Source organism: Artibeus jamaicensis, unplaced genomic scaffold (genome assembly GCF_021234435.1).
Source record: "Artibeus jamaicensis isolate MK-2021 breed Jamaican fruit bat unplaced genomic scaffold, CSHL_Jam_final contig_519, whole genome shotgun sequence".
Classification (NCBI taxonomy): Eukaryota; Metazoa; Chordata; class Mammalia; order Chiroptera; family Phyllostomidae; genus Artibeus; species Artibeus jamaicensis.
This window is the reverse complement of record NW_026521871.1, coordinates 8,373,287-8,384,216: the sequence shown is the minus strand read 5'-3', so window position 1 is coordinate 8,384,216 and position 10,930 is coordinate 8,373,287. Positions and strand designations below refer to the sequence as shown.

Here is a 10,930-nt window from a genome sequence, read left to right as displayed (position 1 = left end):
TGCCCAAGCCATTGCGCTTGCGTACAGAACGGAGTGGCCAGCTGCGCTTACGTGCTTCTCTAGTGGCGGCCACCTCCGGGACGTGGCTCGTGGAACCGAGAGAGGTCAGTTAGAGCATGCGTACGGGAATTAAAAGTCCCACAATGCACCGTTCTGTTACTTCCAATCAAACTCCAGCCGAGACACGTCTGCTGGATTAGTGCTCCCGGAGGTTATAATCCTTGTTTCCGGAAAGGTGAGCTGTGCATTGTGGGTTAAGTGGTAGTTAATTTCCCTCTATTCTGCGTTTCAAGCGTCTTGTAAAGAAACCCGCGTTGGGGGTTCCCCGGTCCCCTGAACGTACACGTTGCGCTTGCGGACCAGACTGTTGCCCTAGTGGAGGGTTGAAGACGGGCCTTGCTTTCTAAGAGGATAAGTAGTTAAAAGTTGATTGAGCTGGCGGACAGCCTTTAGCAACCGTTGAAGAAGCTAGGCCTAGATGCTTCTAACCCCACTCGAGGTCATACTGAAGATCCCTAATCCTACGTCAACACCAGAGAACCCCGAGACGTGTTCAAGGTTGTTAAGAGAAGCCAACGAGAAAGGCTTGCTTTTCTATTTTTCTCTCCCTGAAGCAAATACGATTGATTCCTTATGTGGAGGAAGTGGGAAGCCTGCTCACTTGGAATATTTATAGTCTTAATGTTTTTGTGATTACAAAATAAGGCGTAAATCTTGTAAAAAAGTGTATGGAAAAGCAAGTTCCTTATGATTTTCGCCACTTCCCACATAGTCCTACAGTGTTACTGCATTTTTGGATGCTCACCCACTCTAAAGATCTGTTTCAGGTTTAACTCCCTTAGAAAAAAATTTGTTGACTAAATGACTCCGGCTCAAAGAATAACTGCTCTTCACCTCTAATATTACTATTGACAACATTCCTTTTTCCCACTTGTGTGAAAAACACTAAGAAGGCAGGACTCTAGTCCATTTTTATATTACATTATATTCCTTGGACTTGGCATACCATGAATTCAAATATGGTTGAATGACGGAGAGTTGGCTGAATAAACTATAGTGTACCCATACTGTGGAATACTATCAGGAGTTAGAATGATGTAGAACTATAAATTCTAATGAAAAGAATGCCAAGATACAGTTAGCGGAAAAAGCCAAATAATGACACAATGTTGTAAAGTGATATAAAAGTGTAGATTTCCCCAAGTTCGTGATAGTGGTTACCTGTTTAACCTGTGTGGAGAGAGGAGGGGTTGTTCCTGGGGAGTGAAGGAACCTGGTTTGGGAGTGGTAGTCAAAAAACAGCTTTATTTGTACTTAAAAAAAATTGACTTTATTGAAATAAAATTTACATGCAATAAAATTTAGCAGTTTTCGATGTGAATTTGATAAATTTTAACATGTATATAGCCAATGCCATAATCATATCAATCATATCTATTACCCTGAAAAATTCATGCTCCTTTGTAATAATCCACATCTCCAGCCCCTGGCCTGCCATTGATCTGCTGTCATTATAGCTTTGCCCTTTCCAAAATTTTGTATAAATGAAATCATATGGTATGTAGTATTTAGCTATGGTGTCTTTCTCCTAGCATAATGACAGATTAATCCATGTTATAGTGTTTATCAATAATTCTTTCCTATTGCTGAGTAGTATTCTATTGTGTGGATATACCAATTTTTTTTAATTCATTCACTAATTGATAAACTTTGGGTTGTCTAAAGTTATGGACTTTGTTTTTAATATTTTATTTTTTAATTTTATTTTTAGAGACAGGGGAAGGGAAGGAGAAAGATAGGTAGAGAAACATCAGTGTGCCGTTGCCTCTCACATGGCCCCCACTGGGGACCTGGCCCAAAACCCAGGCACATGCCCCAACCGGGAATCGAGCTTCGACCCTTCGGTTCACAGCCTGAACTCAATTCACTGAGCTATACCACCCAAGGCTAAAGTTGCGAACTTTTATGAATAAAACTTTTTTTGAGTATTTTAGTACAGGTGTTTATGCGTCTGTATTATTTTTACAAGATTAATTTATCTATGCATTATTTACATAATGTGAAAAGTAATTTTTGAATTTGATTAATGAATTAACCAATTTTTTAATATTCTTCCAGGTTTTCCTCTGCGAAACACTAACATATGTATGTAAATGTTAATGGGACTTTATAGTGCGAAGCAACTCCTTTTTCAATTTAGTAATATACTGTGGACATTTAAAAATATCAGTATTTACAGATTTAACTCATTCTTTGTAAGGGCTGCATTCCATTGTATGCATGTAAGATAATTTATTCAACCAATCTGTCAAATTGTGAAACATGCATACTCTTTGATCCCAAAATTCCACTTATGGGAATTTGTGGAAACAAAAATTCCCCTTAAGTTTGCTATGTGGTACTTGTAAGAAATTCAGCATTCATTACAGCATTGTTTGTAATGGAGAAAACTGAAAACATCAATTTTTTAAAAAGGAAATATTTAAATCTCCCTTTGTTTCTTTCCCTCACTGATCACTCGCCCAGGTATTCCAGTTTTTCTTTTACTTTGCTGCATTTTATAAATTCACAATAATAAATTAAGACAGAAATTAGACCCAATGCCAGGATAAAGATTCTATCTTATTTCCTAAAAGTGCCATCCTAGGTGTTCTGTAGTTGCTTATTCCAACTGATGCATTCTGCAGGGTGGAAATGAATAAGAAAAATTTGACCCTGGCTTGTGTGGCTCTGTGGATTGAGTGCTGGGTGGTGAATCAAAGGAATCACTGGTTAAATTCCTAGTCAGGGCACCTGCCTGGGATGCAATCTAGGTTCCTTAGTTGGGGGGAGCACAAGAGGCAATCACACTGATGTTTCTCTCCCCCTCATTCTCACTCACTTTCTCTCTCTCTAAAAATAAACCAATAAAATCTTTTTTAAAAAAGTCTGCAAAGTTTCAAAAAGATTAAGCAGTTTTGTATTGTTGAATAAAGCTTCATTTGGTAGAACTACCCTTCAGAAACTGTCATTTCTCAGTAATGACTGGGCAGTCAAGAACAAAAACTAATTTATTCAGGTGTGTAAGGAAAAGGTAATTTGTATTCTACAGTGACTTTATCCTGCCTTTTCTCTAATTTCCAAAAATTAAATGTAATTAATTTTACAAAGTTTAAAGAATGCCAAGGAAATGCAAAGGGAAAGAATTTGTTTTCTGCACTCATACTTACAAAGTATTTCAGCAATAATGTTTATTAATTTCTGGGTTGAAGGAAAGTAGTATATATTTAATTTTGTAATAACTTAGAGATTTTGCTAGAATTTAACTTATGCAATTAAATACTGTCTTCCTTGACAAGAACCTGCCTTTGTACTGGAGACACTTGTAAAGAGTTGCTTAGCAGCTAAATAACTTAAAATTGCATTTTGGAAACTTGGTAGAGGAAAAAAATGTATTTATGTCTATTTTGAGTTTTATATAGAATTTTTTTAAAACAATGTTCACCTGATTCTAAGGGTATTCTCAAATTGACTCTTAAGTTTCTCAAAACAAAAGGAAATTAGTCTCTTTCCTCATAACTTCTTCCAAATCTTAATCCATGTTTTCTCTTAAAATAGATGGAAAGAATTCTGATCTCCTCCCCCAGCCTCCAAATCCTAAGCAAAAAGAAGAAGAGGAAGAAGACAGAATAATTTTTACATTTCTGTTTAAGAGGTACTACTTATCAAGTGTAATGGAAGTTACAAAGTGGGATGTTAATGGCCAACTAAAATGTCTCTATTATAAAGATAAGGATAATCAGGGTCAGAGAGGTTTAAGTAACTTGCCCAAGGATTCACAAATAATAAGCAGAACTTGGTTAAGAACCCATTTCTTATGATGTCAACACCCTTAACCATTATTCTTAATAATGCCTTCTTATTTTTAAAAATAAAAAAATTGAGCGCCAGGTATAATAAAATGCTATTGTTTAATCACTTACCATCTACCAAGTTCTACATCTCATTTAATCCTAACAACTTTAAGGAAGATGTTATAAGATTGTCACAACTCTAAAGCATGTGCTCATAAACAACACACTACACTAGGAATTGTTTTACTCATGTGATTTTTAAAATGAGATCTTTTCAATCACTTGTACTAGTGTATATTTATGTTCCAGTCCCTGAAATTTAATATTGTAATATTTTTGCTGATTGTTTATGTCCCGTTAGAATGCAAGCTTCTTAAGGAAACCGTATCACTTTTTTGAATTTTTCAAAGCACTTGAGAGTATGTATTCTATTAATACTGCTAATATTTAATAGCAACAAATGTTATTGAGCACTTACTAGCTGCCAACTATTATTCTTACATCCCATTTAATCCTCTCAACAATTTAATCCATGTCATTCACTTTGTTCTCTGCAAGAATTACTGAGCTGTTTCTAGTCTACTTGTTAGTTGTACAATTGTTTAATTTTTGCCCTCATTACCCAGCCCACACCAAACCTCTATAAAATCCATTTTTATCTCATTATCTCTTAACTCATCACTCATCTTGTTTCAAATTCATGTTCTCTGGACATTATTATTTATCTACAATAGGGAAAGAATATCTGATTCTACAAAGAATCTTATTCATCCATTTTTTTGTCTCAAGAAGGGAGTTGTATGTGAATTCCCTGAGTCTTTGGATGGTTTTGCCCAACCTATTACCTCTGCCATGAGGTTAATACCTGCCCTTAGTTTCAGCACCTTTTATTAAGTCTTTTAAAAAAAAGTTTGGGCCCTGGCCAGGTGGCTCAGTTGATTAAAGCATAATCCTGATATGCCAAGGTTGTATATTTGATCCACGATCAGGGCACATACAAGAAACAACCAATAAATAACTGGAACAACTAACTGATGTTTCTTTTACTATCTCTAAAATCAATACAATTTTTAAAAAGTTCTATTTATTCCATTTTATATTGTGGGAAAGGATATATATCTGAGTCTGTGCCCTTATGGTTCCTGGGAGTACGGGTTTGTTGGTTTTTTTTTAATAATTTTGGTAAACACTGCTAACTTGAGAGAGAATAAAGTCTGCATGACTTGAACATTCAACTACTTTCCTAATTTAAAATATTTCCCCTGCTTTATTTGATTCATAAAGCATAGATTTTATACATGTCCTAAACTATTAGCATAGATTTTAGCATAGATTTTATACATGTCCTAAACTATTTAAAGTTTCTAGACCTGTCTGGAGTGGCTCAGTGGGTTGAGCACCAGCCTGCAAACCAGGGGGTCACTGGTTCGATTCCCAGTCAGGGCATACACCTGGATACAGGCCAGGTCCCCAGTAGGGGACACGTGAGAGGCAACCACACATTGTTGTTTCTGTCCCTCTCTTTCTCCTACCCTTCTCTGTCTAAAAATAAAGAATAAAATCTTTAAAAAACTAAAGTTTCTTGCAGGAAACTTTCTAAAAATAAGGAAAACAACTCCATGACTAGTTCCCTTCAAAGGATTCATAGCAATCACTTTCCTGACTTCCAGAAGAACCAGCCTCTATTTTCTAGGATCCTTTAAAGCAGAGTGATTGTATAATGGGGACGTATCTTGAGGCCACTAATTCTAAGATTTGTATTCACATCTAACATTTATAAAAGTTCCACAGTTAAAGAAATCATTAGATAGGTTAAAGCTAAATGTCTAAAACCACTTTGTACCATAGCAACATTAATGAGATAAGGTTATTTTACAAACCCTTCCTCCCCTTGCTCCAATCTCCATCTATCCTGACAGTATAAATATTTGAAATGTTTCACAATAATTGAAATGTCTGATATATCTTCCATGCTGCAAACCATAGGAATGTGAGAATTTACTTACAAAAATGTTTTTTTCCTCCAAAAATTAAATTTACTGACTCATAATCTTGTCTTCATGGTACATGATTGATAGTGTTAGTGGAATAATTGACATTAACCTTATATATCTATATGGTTCTCAAACTTTGACATGTATCAGAATTCCTTGGAGGGCTTGTTAAAACCAGATTGCTAGAATTTTTGCATCAAGATCAAGTTACAAGGACTACATTTACATTCTTACGTAAAATAATTTTTAAAAAGCAAGTCAAACATAAGAAATGTAGTTTCCAAGACAACACCAGGCAGTGAAGGGTGATGAGTCCAGAAAAACAGAAAACAAATACACTGAGCCTTGAGCCCTGAGCCTGAGATTGCCCCAGCTTACTGCCTTGAGAATGTTTCTAGGCCACAGCATAGAAAGGGGGAACAAAAGGGTAGTCTGGTAAACTCTGAGCTGACAGTTTAGGGAAAACAAACTTTAGGAGAGAATTCCAGAGAAGAGAGCAGTATAAAAAGAAAGAAAACCCTTGCACAGAAAGAAATCTGTAAAGGGTTCCCCTAAAATATTAGCAGAGTCCTGATCAGCACATGCATGTGACGAAACTATCCAAAGCAAAGAACCATCAGAAAATATCAAATGGAACAGTGCCCAGGGTTGGTTGGGAACAATGCCTGTTCCCATCAGCTAGATTGAAAAAACAATTTTGTAACTTACGGGATAGTAGGTAAGGACTTGCCTCAGAAGTGAAGAATACTAATTCTAGACTGAGCTTTGAATCTACCTAACAAAATTAACTGCAGTTTAGAACAAAGTTCAAGATTTGTAAGGATACAAAAGCATCCAAAACCCAACAAGGTAAAATTCTGACAATTAACCTAAGATCTGGCATATAAAAAGGCAGGAACACATGACCCATAGTAAAGAGATAATCAGAAACAACTCAGAACCTACACAGATATTATCTCAAGTAGAATCATGGAAGACAAAGACAAATCAAGGTTTTGGAAGTAAAAACTGCATTGTCTAAGATGAAAAATACTAGATGGAATTAATGTCAGAATAGACAATACAGAAGAAAAGATAAATAAACTTTAAAGTATAGCAATAGAAACACTCCCAAATAGAGTAAAAAAAATGAAGATCAGTTAGCTGTAGGACAACCTCAAGCAATATAATACATGAGTAATTGAAGTCTCTGAAAGAAGGGAAAAGGGGGACAGAAAAAAATACCTGAAGACATAATGGCCAAAAGTTTTCCAAATTTCATGACAACTATAAAACTGTATATCCAAGATCAACTAATCTGTTAGTTAAAAGCAAAAGACACATGAATAAAACTACACCAAAGCATATTATTATCAAATAACTCAAAACTAGTCATAAAGAGAATCTTAAAAGCAGCCAGAGGAAAAGAAATTTAATTAACTACACAGGAACCAAGGAAAAGATGACATTTCTCACTGGAACTATATGCAAGTAAGAAGACAGTAGAGCAACATTTTAAAATACTGGGGGAGAGAGGAGGGTAGGACAACCTAGAAACGTAAATACAGGGAAAACATTTGAAAAAGAAGGCAAATAGATTTTCAGATACAAGTTAAAAGAATTCTTCAACAGCACAAATCACTACAAAAAATGTTCAAGGAAGTTCTTCAGGCAGAAGGAAAATTACACCATAGAGATCTATGCAAAGGAATAAAGAATAGTAAAAGGTTAAGTATGAGATTACATGTGTAAGAATTTTTCTTACTATTTAAAACCTTTAAAAAGACTGACTAAACAAAAACAGTGTATTGTGGAATTTATGACAAGTAAAATGCATGAAGGAGAGAAACAGAAGTACACTATTATACATTCTTATTCTACATGAAATGCCATACTATCTATCATGAGAGGTAAACTGTTCTGGTAAGTTAAAAATGTATACTACAGCCCTGACCCAGTTGTTCAGTTGGTTAGAGCACTGTCCTGATACATCAAGGTTGCTAGTTTGATAACCTGGTCAGGCCACATACAAGAATCAACCAATAAATAACAAATTGATGTTTCTCTCTCTCTCGCTCTCTAAAATCAATAAATTAAAAAATGTATACTACAAACCTTAAAATAACTACACTAGAATAATAAAGTATAACTAGTAATCCTACAAAGGAGATAGAATGAGATCATAAAAATATTCCATTAATTCAAAAGTCAGATAAAAAGGAAAACAAGACAAATTAAAAAACATAGCAAGGTAATAAAGTCTAACCATTATAATCATATTAATTGTACATGGTATAAATTAAAAGGCAAAATTTGTAAAATTGGATAAAACAAGAACAAACTTATCTACAAGAAAAGTATTTAAATATAACAACACAAGTAGGTTAAAAGTAAAAGTATGGAGGACTTCAGTCAAGATGGAGGAGTAGGTAAACATGCCTTACCTCTGCACACAACTATAGCAAAAAATACTAGATTACAAAACAAATTTCAGCCAGAATTGTGAGAAAATTGAGCTGTATGTAAGTCTGACAACCAAGGATTTAAAAAAGCCACATTCATCCAGAAGGGTAGGAGTAGAGATGTGGAGAGGCATAGATATGCACAGAGGCATAGAGACTAGAATGGGTGATCCTACATTTAAATGTAGTAGGTAAAAAGAGGGACGGACTCATCCAGAGTAAAGGATACCAGCCCCAGTCCAGATCACCCAGGCCAGAATCCCAGTACCAGGAAGATAAGTCCCCATAACTTCTGGCTGTAAAAACAAGTGGGGGTTGGGACAGAAAAAGGAACTGTGTCTTCTCAAAGGGCCCACAGTAGACTGAGGATTCATATAGACCCACCCCTTCTTGGATTCAGCACTAGGGCAACAAGTGGAAGGGCAGCAGTGCCATATGGAGAGAACATGAAGTGTGAGTAGGGAGAGAGCTTCCCAGCAAAACTCCAGAGGCCAGGCAGCAGCACTCTCCCCACTGTGAGCTGTCACCCACACAGAGCAACGGAGTGGTGACACAGTTGCCAGTTGAGGTGATTACCTAAGATTCATCCCATGTCATCCCATGTAACTTAACAGGTTCACTAAGACAGGGAGTCAAAGCAACTCTGCCTAATACACAGAAGCAAATACAAGGAGGCTGTCAAAATGAGGTGACAAAGAAGTATGGCCCAAATGAAATAACAGACCAAAGCTCCAGAAAAAGCTAAATGAAATGGAGATATGCAACTTATCAGATGAATGGATCAAAACACAGGTTATCAGGATGCTTCAGGAACTCATTGCATACTTCAATGGCATAAAAAAAGACCCAGGCCAAAATAAAGGTTGCATTAAATGAAATAAACAAAAATCTACAGGGAACCTGTTGATTCCATGGAGGGGATAAACCCAAGAATCAAATCAATGATTTGGAACACAAGTAAAGAAAAAGGATTCAATTAGAACAGTTGGAAGAAAAAAAATTTTTAAAATGAGGATAGGCTTAAGCACCTCTGGGAAATCTTTAAACATAGCAACATCTGAATGATAGGGGTACCAGAAGGAAAAGAGAAACAGCAAAAAAATTGAAAACTTATTTGAAAAAATAATGAAAGAAAATTCTAATTTGGTGAAGGAAACAGATACACAAGTCCAGGAAGCACAGAGTTCCAAATATCATGGACCCAAAGAGACCCACGCCAACACATGTCATCATTTAAAATGCTAACAGTTAAACAATCTTAAAAGCAGCAAGAGAAAGGCACAGAGTTACCTATGAAGGAGCTTCCATGACTGTCAGCTAATTTCCCAAAAGAAACTTTGGAGCTTCTGGTCAAGATGGTGGCATAGGCAGACATGGCTTGCCTCTTCGCATACCCACAACAAAATTACAACTAAAATATAGAACCGTATCACTCAGAACCATCAGAATTTGAACTGCACAGAAGTCTGACAGCTACAGAATTAAACCACATCCATCAAACTAGTTAGGAGGGGTGCAGATGTGGAATGGGCTGGTCTCTCATTCATGTGTGGTGGATAAAATTTCAGGAGGGATATCTCAAGCAAGCAGTCCCAGCCCCACACCAGGCCCTCCAGCCCAGGGTCCATTTCCAAGAAGATAAATCGCCACAACTTCTGGCTAAAAAACAGCGGGGACTGAGTTGGTGGAAAAAACTGCTTGGAGCCTCAAGCAGTTCTTCTCAAAGAACCTACAGACTCACTTACTCAGACTTACTCCCTTTGAGCTCCAGTACCAGGGTGGCAGCTTGAAGGACACCAGTGGCATACCGGAAGAGGTTGAAGTGTCTGGCATCAAGGTGAGCAGAGATCATTTGTCCCTTTTCTGAGCCCTCACCCTGGAGAGCATGGAGCCAGCAGGCTAGTGCCATATTTGAGACTCCATCACCCTGGCTAACACCAACCAGCCTTGGAGATCCCTAGAGACTCTGTCCCACCCATCTATAGGCCCACCCACATTGCTTTTCTATATGAATGGTTGGTCTCAGCTATCATTTCACACCTTGCTAAACACTATCAGTGTACAAGCAACAGCTGGCCTCAGTGAGCTCCAGGCAATGCATTAGCAGCAGCCAGCCTAGATTCACAGCTTGGCTTTACTTGGGAATCTCCAAACCCAGCAAAAATAGCAGCCATATCAATAGCTCAGGAGAGCAGCCCCAGGAAAAATACAGGTGGGGGATGACCTTGGCCTGTACCACCTGGGAAACCCCATGGACAGCACACCCAGTGGACAGCTACAGACCATTTCAGAGTACCACCACTCTGCCCGTGTGCACAGCTAATCCACCAGGGAGGGCAGAAGTTGGTAGTAAGTGGTCAGAGCCAATCCTTGCAGCTGACTAGCCTGGGTAAATCCCTCCCATTAATCTGCCAACTGCAACCAAGGTTCAACTACAAGGAGGGTGTACTCAGCCCACACAAAGGATGCACCTCGAATACCTAGCTTGGGTAATAGGAGAGGTGGATCTACTGGACCCTACAGGATACCTACTATATTGGGCCATACTACCAAGACATGGAGTCAAAGTAGCTCTACCTAATACATAGAAACAAACATGGGGTGGCTGCCAAAATGAGGAGATAAAGAAACATGGCCCAAATGAAAAATCAAAACTCCACAG

At 37.4% G+C, this 10,930-nt stretch overlaps 1 long non-coding RNA gene across 1 annotated transcript in view; it reads left to right on the top strand.

Moving 5' to 3' along the window:
• Window positions 1–116: 116 nt before the first annotated feature.
• Window positions 117–10,930, top strand: part of LOC128628025 (uncharacterized) — a 56,344-nt gene continuing 45,530 nt past the window's right edge. Inside the window, exons 1-2 of the long non-coding RNA XR_008392342.1 lie at window positions 117–235; window positions 3,598–3,694. This is a non-coding gene — a long non-coding RNA (uncharacterized LOC128628025). The remainder of the gene's footprint in view (window positions 236–3,597; window positions 3,695–10,930) is intronic.